Consider the following 13370-nt stretch of genomic DNA (forward strand, 5'->3'; position numbering starts at 1 on the left):
AAACCTCAACCTATGAGCTAAGACCATAAAACTCTTAGAAGAAAATATTAGAAAAAGCTTCATGACATTGGTTTTGGTAATGATTTACTGTATATGACACCAAAGCACAGGAATAAATTGTATCTGTTCAAGTCCTTTGCCCATCTAAAAAAAAATTTTTATAGAATTGTAGGAGTTCTTTATATATTCTGGAATATTAATCTCTTAGCAGATTTACAAATATTTTCTACCATTCTATAGTATAGGTTGCCTTTTCACTCTATAATGGTAGAAAATATTTGTAAATCTGATAAGAGATTAATATTCCAGAATATATTAAAAAATTCCTACAATTTGACAACAAAAAACCCAATTAAATTTGTTTCCACTTGGAATTCCCATAGTGGCTCAGTGGTTGGCAAACCCAACTGGTGACCATGGGGTTATGGGTTTGATGCCTGGCCTTGCTTGGCAGGTCGGGGATCTGGCATTGTCTTGAGCTGTGGTGTGGGTTGCAGATATGGCTCAGATCCCACGTTGCTGTGCTGTGGTGTAGGCCAGCTGCTGCAGCCTGGGAACCTCCATATGCCATGGGTGTGGCCCTTGAAGGAGAAAGACAAAAAGAAAAAAAAAAAAAGGTTTTCACTACAAAAAAACCATAATTATGTGATTAACAGAGGTGTTAATTAGCTAATGCACAGCGGTAATCATATTTTAGTATATAAATGTATCAAATCAAATGTATATATTAAACAATATTATGTGTTCTCAATAAAAAAGTTTTTTTTTAGATGGACAAAGGACTTGAATAGATATTTCTCCAAAGAAGGTATATAGGTGACCAGTAAACACATGGAAAGATGCTGAACATCATGAATCATCAGGGAAGTGCAAATCAAAACCAAAGTGAGATACCATTTCACACCCATTAGAATAACTATTATTAAAAAAAAACCCAACCAAACAAAAAGTAACAGGTATTGGTGAGGCTATGAAGAAATTGGATCCCTCGTACATTGCTGGCAGGAATGTAAAATGGTGCAGCAGCTGGGGAAACAGTATGGCAGTTCTTTAAAAATTGAACATAGGATTCATATAATCCATCAATTCTGCTTTTGAGTATATACCCAAAATAATTGAAAGTAGGAACAGAAAAACAGAACAAAAAGTAGAATCAACCTCAGTGACCATTGACTGATGAATCGGAGCTGTAGCCGCTGGCTTATACCACAGCCACAGCAACGCAGGATCCGAGCCACACCTATGACCTGCTCATGGCAATGCCAGATCCTCAACCTGCTGATTGAGGACAGGGATCAAACCTGCGTCCTCATGGATGCTAGTTAGATTAGTTTCTGCTGAGCCATGACAGGAACCACATAAATCTTGAAAACATAATGTTAAATGAAATAAGCCTGGTGTAAAAGGATAAGTATGTATTTTTCCTCTTATAGGAGGTACCTGTTAATAGTTGAATTTCAGTAAGTGGGATAGTGGTTACCAAGGACTGGGAGGAGGTGGGAATGGGGAGTTATTGTTTAATGGATACAGAATTGTGTTGTGGAGTGATGAAAAGTTCTGTAGATGGATAGTAAAGGTGGTTGCACAGTGTGAATGTACATGATGCTACTAAACTATACACTTAAAAATGGTCAAAGAGATACCTTTTATGGTATGTATATTTTATCACAATGAAAAGGAAAAGGAAAAAAAAAGCTTTGCCAATTTGGAAATAAATGGTATCTTATGTTTTCAATTCCCTTTTCTTTTACTCCTAATTAGTTAATAACCAGGTTTAATGGCTCTTTGGTATGTATTTTTACATGTTTCTATTGTAACTTTGTTTTGAAAAAAAATTTATTTTTTAAAACTTTTTAATGGCTGTACATGTGACACATGGAAGTTCCTGGGCTAGGGGTTAAATCAGAGCTGCAGCTGCAGGTCTACACCACAGCCACCGCAATGCTGGATCTGAGCCATGCCTGTGACCTACACTGCAGCTTGACCCAGAGAGAGGCCAAGGGTCAAACCTGCATTCTCATGGACACTCTTAAACCTTCTGAGCCACAACAGGAACCCCTGTTTTGAAAAAATTTTAAATTTACAGGAACTTTTAATTTGTTAATGAGATTATTCTTTCATCTGTTACCTGTTTTCAAGTACTTCCTCTATTTTAAGTTTTAATTTTTTGTGTGCTTTTGGATATAAGGAAGTTTTTTAGTTTTACACTATTGGACATTTCTTCATAGATTTTCTTTTCTTTTCTTTTCTTTTTTTTGTCTTTTTTACCTTTTCTGGGGCTGCTCCCGTGGCATATGGAGTTCTCAAGCTAGGGGTCTAACTAGAGCTGTAGCCACCAGTCTACACCAGAGCCACAGCATTGCAGGATCCAAGCTGCGTCTGCGACCTACACCACAGCTCACAGCAACCCCGGATCCTTAACCCACTGAGCAAGAGCAGGGATCAAACCCACAACCTCATGGTTCCTAATCGGATTCATTAACCACTGAGTCACGACAGGAACTCCTAGATTTTCTTTTTGCGTTTGGGATTAGGAAGCTCTTTACATCCTGACGTATTGCTCAGTGTTTGTCTTTTTTCAAAGTGCTTAACTTAGTGCTGTACACACATTGGATGTAACATGAACATGATGTTTTAGGACTAGAAGAGCCCTTAGAGGACATTTATAAATGTCTAGCTGCTTTTTTTTTTTTTTTTAAACAGGTGTGTAAACTTAAAACTCATGAAAACTGCCCTGCCATGGTAGTTAGTAGCAGACCCTAGAACAGCCAATCAGTCTTTTAACTTTCAGTCCAGTCTTCTCTCCACTAAACTTAAAACAACTTTGTCTTACGGATGGTGAGCACAGAGCGTTTTTATTTGGGTAAAGACTCTACAATACAAGAAGCAAAGAGGTAATAGAAAACACAACTGCTAATGAAAATTATTTGATAATCTTTATTGATCATTATGCTTCATAAATGACTGAAACTTTTGCCCCCTGTAAAATTATTTAAATACTTTCTCTATCTGTTAATTATAATCATGAAGTTTCTTTCAGTGTTAATGGGAACATTAATGTTTGGGGAAAAAAAATACTTCTGTCTTTTAATCTTACGACAAAATTAAACATCACACTTTAGAGCAGTCTGATAGTGTATTTTCTATACATTGTTGGGTGTACTCTCAAATCCTATAGGACCCAGTGACACAATGTAAATAACCTTCTAAAAATGAGTAGCATTTTCTCGAATACTTTTGTCTCGGACCCCCTAAATACTCACATATTTAGGATTCTTTTGATAATTATAGGTGTCATGGAAATGACCTCTTTGTTTAAATTTATATGTTTCAGCAGCAAGATATGCAAGGGCTACATCTTTGAATCTCTGAGGTGGGAAAGTGTAGAGGGAAAAGCAATGGAGCATTTCCTTGTAGTCTTTGCCATTAACTTACTACTTGTTCTTGGGTAAGTCATATCCCAGAACGATTTTAAATAGCCACTGAGATGGGTTCTTTCTAGCCCTGAAAGTCTAATATGCTGCTTCTCCTACAGAATCTTAGTCTAATTTTTCTCAAAAGAATACTTTCATAGTTGAAACAAATGTTTATAGGGGTTGATGGCTTATAATGTTTAAAATAAGAGAACGAATGAAGGCAGTAGAAGATTTCTGATGATACAAAAACTGTGCGTTGACCAGGGAAGAAGAAATTCTCTTTGGAGAATTGTGCTTGAGAAAAATCCTCATGATATATTATCACTCCTTTTTTTTCTCCTTTTTTTTTTTTTTTTTTTTTTTTTAAATGTTTGACCTGCAGCATATTGAAAGTTCTCTGACTAGGAGATGACTCTGAGCTGCAGCTGAGACCTATGCCACAGCCACGGCACCACCAGATCCAAGCTGCGTTTGTGACCTACACTGAAGCTTATAGCAACACTGGATCCTTACCCCGCTGAGCGAGGCCAGGGCTGGAAAGATGTTGGGTCCTTTTAACCTACTGAGTCACAATGGGAACTCTGCTCATTTTGTTTTTTCTAGATGACAGCTTAAATTTTCTTGTGTTTACTGGTAGACTGAGTCTTATTTTTCTTTGAGAGCAGTTTTTACTTTGGCTCCACCTTGTTTTGACATTTTTAATTAAAAAATGTTAACAGGTGGCATTAATACGAAATGTATTCTTAGCTTTTTCTTTTTTTTTTAGATTAATGTGGCATTTGAGTCCCAGAAAGAACCTTTAATTTGGCTCAGTAATTAATAGTCCCTTAGTGATAGAACTGGGATAATCTTTCAGCCTAGTGATCATTACTTCTGTATAGTCAGTCTCAAGGAATCCCCCAAATTTCTGAATTATACTTTTGAGAATCATTAGTTTAGATCGCCAAAATAATGTAATAAAGAAGTCTCAAAAGGATCAACATGGTATGCATGAAATTTAAGGACAAGTCCAGTTTCCCAAGGTAATAGAAATAAAAGCAAAAATAAACAAATAGAAATAAAAACAAACAAAAAAACAAATAAATAAGCTTTTGCATAACAAAGAAAACCATGAAAAAACCGAAAAGACAACCTACAGAATGGGAGAAAATAGTTGCAAACAATGCAACCAACAAGGCCTTAATCTCCAAAATATACAAACAATTAATTCAACTCAACAACAAAAAAATAAACAACCCAATTGAAAAATGGACAGAAGGACTTAAACAGACATTTTTCCAAAGAAGACATATAAATAGCCAGTAGGCACATGAAAAAGATGCTCAGCATCATTAGTTATTAGAGAAATGCAAATCAAAACTACCATGAGGTACCACCTCACACTGGTCAGAATGGTGTCTACAAATAACAAACACTGTAGAGGGTGTGGACAAAAGGGAACTTTCCTACACTATTGGTGAGAATGTAAATTGGTACAACCACTATGGAAAACTATAAGGAGGTTCCTCAGAAAACTGAGTATAGAACTACCACATGATCCAGCAGTTCCATCCACTTCTGGACATATATCCAGACAAAACTACAATTCAGAAAGATATATGCACCCCTATGTTCACAGCAGCACTATTCACAATAACCAAGACAAGGAAGCAACTTAAATGTCCACTGATGGATGAATGGATTAAGATGATGTGGTACATTTATAAAATGGAATACTACTCAGCCATAAAAAAGAATGAAATAAATTAATTCGCAGCAACATGGATGCAACTAGAGATTCTAATACTAAGTGAAGTAAGTCATAAAAAGGAGGACAGACTTCATATGATATCACTTATATGTGGAATCTAAAATGTGACACAAATGAACCTATCTAATGAAACAGAGGACAGACTTGTAGTTGCCAAGGGAGAGGGAAGAGGGAGCAGGATGGACTAGGAGTTTGGGATTAGTAGTTGCTAACTATTACATATAGAATGGATGAGCAATGAGGTCCTACTGTATAGCACAGGGAACTATATCCAATCTCTTGGGATATACCATGATGGAAGATAATATAAGAAAAGGAATATATGTATATGTTTGACTGAGCCACTTTGCTGTACAGCAGAATTTGGCATAACATTGTAAATCAACTATACTATAGTAAAAAATTTAAAAAATTGAGGACCTGTCAAAATAAACTTTTATACCCACTAGAGGCAAATGGAATTCACTCATTAAGGTAATTTTCACAGTACCTGGCATTCAGTCAAAAACTAGTAGACATGAGAAGTAGCAAAAAATGTAGGGAAATAATGGTGCAAAACTACCTTAATTCGATGAAAACTGTTAACTTACAGATCTAAAAAGCTTTGTAACTTCAAGCAGGAATAATTGAAAGGAAACCATGTCAAGGCACATCATGATAAAATTGCTAGAAATCAGTAGTAGAAAAAAATTTAAAGTAGAGGAGAGGCAACAAAGGCACATTCCTTATATACAGAGACAGATTAAAAAATAATGACTACAGGAGTTCCCGTCGTGGCGCAGTGGTTAACGAATCCGACTAGGAACCATAAGGTTGCGGATTTGATCCCTGCCCTTGCTCAGTGGGTTAAGGATCCAGCGTTGCCGCAAGCTGTGGTGTGGGTCGCAGACGTGGCTCAGATCCCACGTTGCTGTGGCTCTGTCGTAGGCCAGTGGCTACAGCTCCGATTAGACCCCTAGTCTGGGAATCTCCATATGCCACAGGAGCGGCCCAAGAAATGGCAAAAAGACAAAAAAAAAAAAAAAAAAAATATATATATATATATATATATATATATATATATATATATATATGACTACAGACCTCTTTTCAGAAGCAGTTCAGGCCAGGAGATAATTTAGTGATATTTTTAAGGGCTGAAGGAATAAAATATCAACCTGCAATACTCTATCCAACAAAAATATCTTTCGGAAGTGAAAACTAAATATACTTTTTCACACAAACAGGAGCTATAGGAAATATTAAAGGAAGTTCCTCAGACTGAAAGAAAATAATACTGGATGGGAAATAGATTAACACAAATAAATGAAGAACACCAGAAATTGTAAAAATTTGAGTATATTGAAATTTTTCCTTTCTAATTTTTAATTCCTTTAAAGGATAATTGACATTTTAAAGTAAAGGTAATAGTGTATTGTGGGGTTTATAAATTATGTAGAAATAAAGGTATGAAAACAATAACACAAAGAACAGGAAGGGGGAAATGGAAGTAAGACAAGCCCTGTGTTCTTTGAAGGTGGACTGTTTTAAATATGCATATTGTAACCCTAGAGCAGTCACTGAAACAATGAACCACACATAATACTTTTTTTTTGTTGTTGTTGTTGTTGTTGTTGTTATTGTTGCTATTTCTTGGGCTGCTTCCGCGGCATATGGAGATTCCCAGGCTAGGGGTCGAATCGGAGCTGTAGCCACCAGTCTACGCCAGAGCCACAGCAACGCGGATCTGAGCCGCGTCTGCAACCTACACCACAGCTCACGGCAACGCCGGATCGTTAACCCACTGAGCAAGGGCAGGGATCGAACCCGCAACCTCATGGTTCCTAGTTGGATTCGTTAACCACTGCGCCACGACGGGAACTCCTTTTTTTTTTTTTTTTTTTCACACATAATGCTTATTAAGCCAAGGGGTGCAACAAAATGGAATACCTAAATCTATTCAATAAATGCAGATGAAGGTAGAAAAAGATTTTAAAAGAAGTAAACCAGAGAGGACAAATAGGAAACAAATTATAAGGCTATAGACAACTGCAGTAAATAGAAATGATCTCAAATCCTTATTAGAAGGTAGAGGAGTTCCTTGTGGAGCAGTGGGTTGGGAATCTGGTGTTGTCATTGCTTTGGCACAGGTTTGATCCCTAGCCTGGGGACTTTTGCATTGTGCTGGCACAGCATGCACGCGTGCACGCACGCGCACGCACACACACACACACACACACACATACAGAAGAAGTTCCCATTTTGGCTCAGTGGAAACAAATTCAACAAGTATCCATGAAGACGCAGGTTCCATCTCTGGCCTTGTTCAGTGGGTTAAAGATCAGGCATTGCTGTGATCTGTGAGCTGTGGTGGCAGTCGCAGTTGTGGCTCAGATCTGGTGTGGCTGTGGCTGTGGTGTATGCTGCCACCTGCAGCTCTAATTTGGCTCCTAGCCTGGGAACCTCCATATGCCATGGGTGCAGCCCTAAAAAAGACAAAAAAAAAAAAGAAAGAAAGAAAGGAAAAAGAAGATAGAGATTACGAGACTGGATAACGAAGGAAAACCCCATGCATGAGATTGAAATGTAAATATAGAAAATAGTAATTAAAATATATTAAAACATGTTATTAATGTTAATATTAAATAAATAAGACTTCTAGACAAAGAATATTTTTAAAATTTATTTTAGTAGAAGTTCCTGCTGTGTTGCAGTGGGTTAAGAATCCAACTACAGCAGCTTGGGTTGATATGGAGGCCAGCATAGTAGATTAAAGGATCCGATGTTACCACAGCTGCAGCTTGGATTCAGTTCCTGGCCTGGGATAGTCCATATGCTGTGGATGCGGCCATAAAATTAAATATATGTATATATTATATATATATATATATAAAATAGTTTGCATCTGCTAATCCCAAACTCCCAGTCCATCCTTCTCTACCTCCTTCCTCCTTAGCAGCAACAAGTCTGTTTTCTATGTCAGTGTGACTGTTTTTGTTTCTTAGATAAGTTCATTTGTGTCATATTTTAGATTCCATATATAAGTGATATATGGTATTTGGACTAAGAATATTATAAGGGCTAAATGGAGACATTTCATAATGATGGAAATGTTAGCTCATCACAAAGATATAAATATTCTAAATGTGTATGTATATAACAACAAAAGACTGAAAGTAAATAAAGGAAAAAAACCAGTCCACAGCACTGCAATGAGCAAAGGACAAATCCACAATTGTAATTGGAGATAAAAACACTCCTTTGTCATAGTAATGTTCAGAACAAAGGACAGAAAATGTGAACAGCATATCAACCAGTGTGACCTACTGAATTGTATAAAATGCTCCTCATAACCATAGGAGAAGACATACTCTTTTCACATGCATTTGCTACGTTCATTAAGGTAGAAAATATGCTCAACCATAAAGCAAGTCGCAGAAAGTGACTTAAAATGACTTAAAAATCATGGGAAGTATGTTCTCTGACAATAGTGGAAATAAAATAGAAATCAAAAGAGGACCTCCCATGTGGCTCACAACATAACTACTCAGTGTTGCTTCTACTGTGGCTGTGGCTCCACCCCGGCTCAGGAACTTCCATTTAAAAAAAAAAAAAGAAAATCAAAAGAATATGTAATAAAGTCCTGAAATATTTTGGAATTAAATAGTGTATTTCTAAATAAACCATAGGCCATAAACAAGTGGATGGATAAACAAATAGTTGTGTATCCACACAGTAGAATGAAAGTAATGGATTTTTGTTACATGTAACCATGTGGAAGAATCTTGGATAGTTTATTTTGAGTGAAAGAAGCCAGATTTTAAAAATACATTCTGAGGAGTTCCCTTGTTAGGGATCTGGTGTTGTCACTGCAGCAGCTTGAGTTGCTGCTGTGGCACAAGTTCGATCCCTGGCCTGGAAACCTGCACAGGCCTTGGGCATGGCCAAAAATAAATTTAAAAATGCATTCTGAAATTCCATTCATCTAAAATTCTAGCTAACTCAAACTAATTCGTAATCATAGACATCACATCACCGGTTCCCTGGGGGTGCGGTAGGGGTAATGTAGAAGAATTACCAAGGGGCATAAGAAAACTTTTAGGGGGTGATGAATAAATTCATAATCGTAATTATGATGTTGGTTTCATTGTTTGGTATGTTTGTCAAAACTTATCAAATTGTGGACTGTAAATAGGTGCAGTTTATTTTATATCATAATATAGCTATAAAGAAATTTTTTTAAAAGGAAATCAAACGCTTACAGAAGGAAAAATTTATACACACATGCACACACACATAAATTAATAAGGCAGAAAATAATAAATAGAGAAAATGAATAAAACCTAAAGCTATTTTTTGAGATCAGTAAAATTGATAATTCTCTTGCTGTAGAATAAGAACAAGAGAGAAAACACAAATTCATCATATTGAAAATGAAAGGTACCTACAAACATTTAACGGATTCTACAGCAACATTAAGAACAAACTTATGCCGGTAAATTTAATAGTTACATGAAACATTAGAAAGCTAGAAAACTTATTTTAAAAGTGTAAGGTACCACAGCTGACAGAAGAAAAAATTTAAAATCTTAATAGCTCTACATCTAAGATATAATTACAATCAAAACCTTCCCATAAAGAAAATCCAAGCCCAGAGGGCTTCATTGGTAAAGTCTATCTAATATTTAAGGAAGAAATATTAACAATCATTCACAAATAGAGATGAAATATTCCCTAATTCATTCTGTGAAACCAGCATTAACCTTGATACCAAAACCAGACAAAAAGAAACTACTATAGAGTGATCTTTCTTTCTTTCTTTTTTTTTTTTTTATTTTTTAAAGTCACATGTGTGGCATATGGAAGTTCTCGGGCTAGGGGCTGAATCACCGCTGCAGCTGCTGGCCTACAGCACAGCCACAGCAATGTGGGATCTGAGTCGCACCTGCAGCCTACACCACAGCTGACAGCAACACCAAATCCTCAACTCACTGAGCAAGGCCAGGGATCAAACCCGCATTCTCATGGTTACTAGTTGGAGTGTTTCTGCTGTGCCACAGTGGGAACTCCCCAGACTAATATTTCTTGCAATAATAGAGGCAGAAATCCTCTACAAAATATTTTTAAATTGAATTCATTAAGTATAATAAAATATATACATATATGTATAATGTACTTCATGGTTAGGTGGGCTTTATCCAAATACAAGGCTTGTTTAACAGCTTGTATATAATCCATTATTGTAATTCACCGTATTAGTATAATGAATACAATGGAATGAGAAGTTTCATCTGATCTTTTCAGTAGATGAAGGAAAAAGCATTAGACAGTATTTAACAACAATATTTACAATTTCATGGTTTTTTTTTTATTATTAAACTTCCAGCAAAGTAAGAATAGCAGGAAATTTTGTCAACCTGTAAAGCACATTGCTGAAGGACATACAACTAATGTAGTACTTTGAGACTTAATATTTCCTTCCTAAAATCAAGTACAATGCAGGTTCACTTGTATCAATTCAGCACTTTATAGAAGATATGTAGGTAGCCAATAAGCACACAAAAATATACTCAGTGTAATTAGTTATAATTAATCATTGGGGAATACAAATTGAAACCACAGCGAGAAATCACACCTACTGGAATGACTAAAATTAAAAAGAAAAATTCTAATTGTTATGGTTGGGACCAGTTGGAATTTAAGTTGGAATGTAGGATGATACAATCACTTTGAAAAACAGTTTGGCACTTAAAATCTAGCAACTCCGTTCTTAGGTATTTACTCAAGAGAAATCAACACCTATGTTTACACCATGTTCATCTTTATTTGCAATGGGGAAAAAGAGAAACAACCCAGATATTCACCACTGGTTAATGGATAAACAGATTATGCTCTATCTATATGTATTAGTTATTGGATGCTGTGTAACAAATTACTCAAAAATTAGTGGTTTTAAAAAACAACATTTTGTTTTCTCACCGTTAATGAAGGTTAGGAATCCAGGCGTGGCTTAGCCTGTCTTGTATGGGCTGAAATATATCATCTCAAGGCTCAAGTAAGGTCCACTTCTATGGTTACTAATGTGGTTATTGGCAGGATTCATTTTCATGTGGGCTGTTAAATTAGGAGCCTCATTTTCTTATTCACTCTTGTTTGGAGGCCACCTTTAGTTCCTTGCTTTGTTTGCCTCTCCATAGAGCAGTTCATAATAAGGCAGCTGGCTTCATCAAGATGATCAAGTCAGGAGCAAGAAAGGGTGTCCTAGCAAGACAGAAGTCACAGTCTTTTGTAACCTAACTCAGAAGTGAAATCCTGTCACCATTACTGCATTATCTTCACTAGAAGTGATTTGGTATAGCCCACACTCGAGGGAGGAGATTATAAAATGCATGAATATTATGAGGTTGGCATTGGAAGCCACTTCAGAGGCTTTTTACTGTAGCATTTAATGGACCACTAAGCAATGACTACTAAGCAAATACCAACTAGTTATGGTACATGCAACAACATGGATGATTCTCAAAAACTTTATCACCTAGACATAAAGAGAACAGATAAAAGTAATCTTTAGGGTGAGAAGGAGGATCAGTGGTTGGGGTAAGATCAAGTTTTTGTTTCAAAGGGGTATGAGCAAACTTCTCTGATAAAGGAAATACCCTCTATCTTGATTGTGGTGGTGGTTACAATGGTATATATATGTTTGTTAAAATTCAGGAGTTAATTTTATTACATGTAAATCATAACCCAATTAATTTTTTAAAAGTATGTTGGATTCAATGGACTGTTCTTTGTTTTTTTTTTTAAACTTTTATTTTATTTTATTATTTATTTTTTGGTCTTTTCTAGGGCTGCACCCACGGCATATGGAGGTTCCCAGGCTAGGGGTCCAGTTGGAGATATAGCTGCCGGCCTACACCACAGCCACAGCAACGTGGGATCTGAGCCACATCTGCAACCTACACCACAGCTCACGGCAACGCCAGATCCTTAACCTACTGAGCGGGGCCAGGGATCGAACCTGAAACCTCATGGTTTCTAGTTGGATTCGTTAACCACTGCACCACAACGGGAACTCCGGTTTTTGTGTTTTTGGTTTTTTTTGTCCTTTTTTCCTCCAGTTTTATTGAGATGTAATTGATATATGACACTGTATTCAGTTTGTTTTACAGTGTAATTACTTGACTTATATACACAGTGAAATGATTACCACAGTAAGTTTTGTTGATACAGATGCAGAAAAGAAAAAAAAAGGTTTTTTTCCCCTGTGAACTCTTAAGATTTACTCTCTTGACAACTCTCAAATATATCATACAGCAGGGTAAACATGTTATGCATTATATCCCAGTACCTTTTCTTATGATGGGAAGTTTGTACTTTTTGTCCTCCTTCAACCAATTCCCCTTCTCCTCATTCTCTGCTTCTGATTACCGCAAACAAGATCTTTTTCTATGAGCTTTTTTTTTTTTTTTTAAAGATTCCTCATTTAATTGAGATCTACAGTATTTGTCCTCCTCTGGTTGACTTCTTATGCTTAGGATAATGCTCTCAATCAAGGTCCATTCATGTTGTTGCCAATGGTAGGATTTCTTTCTGTGTTATGGCTAAACAACATTCCATTGTATGTATACATACTATAACTTGTTTTATCCTTTCATCCGTCTATGGACATTTGAGTTATTTCCACATTTTAGCTATTGTGAATAATACTGCTAAGAACATGGAGAAACAGATATCTCTTTGACATAATGTTTTCATTTCCTTCAAATATATTCCCAGAAGTGGAATTATTAGATCACATGGTAGTTCTGTATTTAATTTTTTGAGGAACCCCCATACCGTTTTCAGTGGTAGCTATACCAATTTACAGTTCACAAGAGTTCTCTTTTCTCCATTTCCTTGCCATCATTTGTTATCTCTTGTCTTTTTGATGGTCACCATTCCAATAGGCATCAGGTAATAATACCTCATTACGATTTTTGGTTTGCATTTCCCTAGTGATTAGTAATGTTGAGCATCTTTTCATGTACCTATTGGCCATTTTTATATCTTCTTTGGAAAGTCTAATCAAGTCCTTTGCCCATTTTTAATTGGATTATTTGTTTGGTTTTGGTTTTTTTACAATTATATAAATTCTTTATATATTTGGGATGTTAAACCCTTATCAGATATATGGTTTACAAAGTCAATGGACTATGCTTGATGATATCTGCATATCTTCACAATTT

At 36.1% G+C, this 13370-nt stretch overlaps 1 protein-coding gene across 4 annotated transcripts in view; it reads left to right on the top strand.

Moving 5' to 3' along the window:
- Positions 1–13370, top strand: part of FAF1 (Fas associated factor 1) — a 438758-nt gene that overhangs the window by 146349 nt on the left and 279039 nt on the right. The gene's annotated exons all lie outside the window — the stretch shown is intronic.

This window comes from Sus scrofa, chromosome 6 (genome assembly GCF_054392235.1).
Source record: "Sus scrofa isolate SSC_HxYL_T2T_F1_AM1 chromosome 6, Sscrofa_HxYL_maternal_Yorkshire_Landrace_v2.0, whole genome shotgun sequence".
Taxonomy (NCBI): domain Eukaryota; kingdom Metazoa; phylum Chordata; class Mammalia; order Artiodactyla; family Suidae; genus Sus; species Sus scrofa.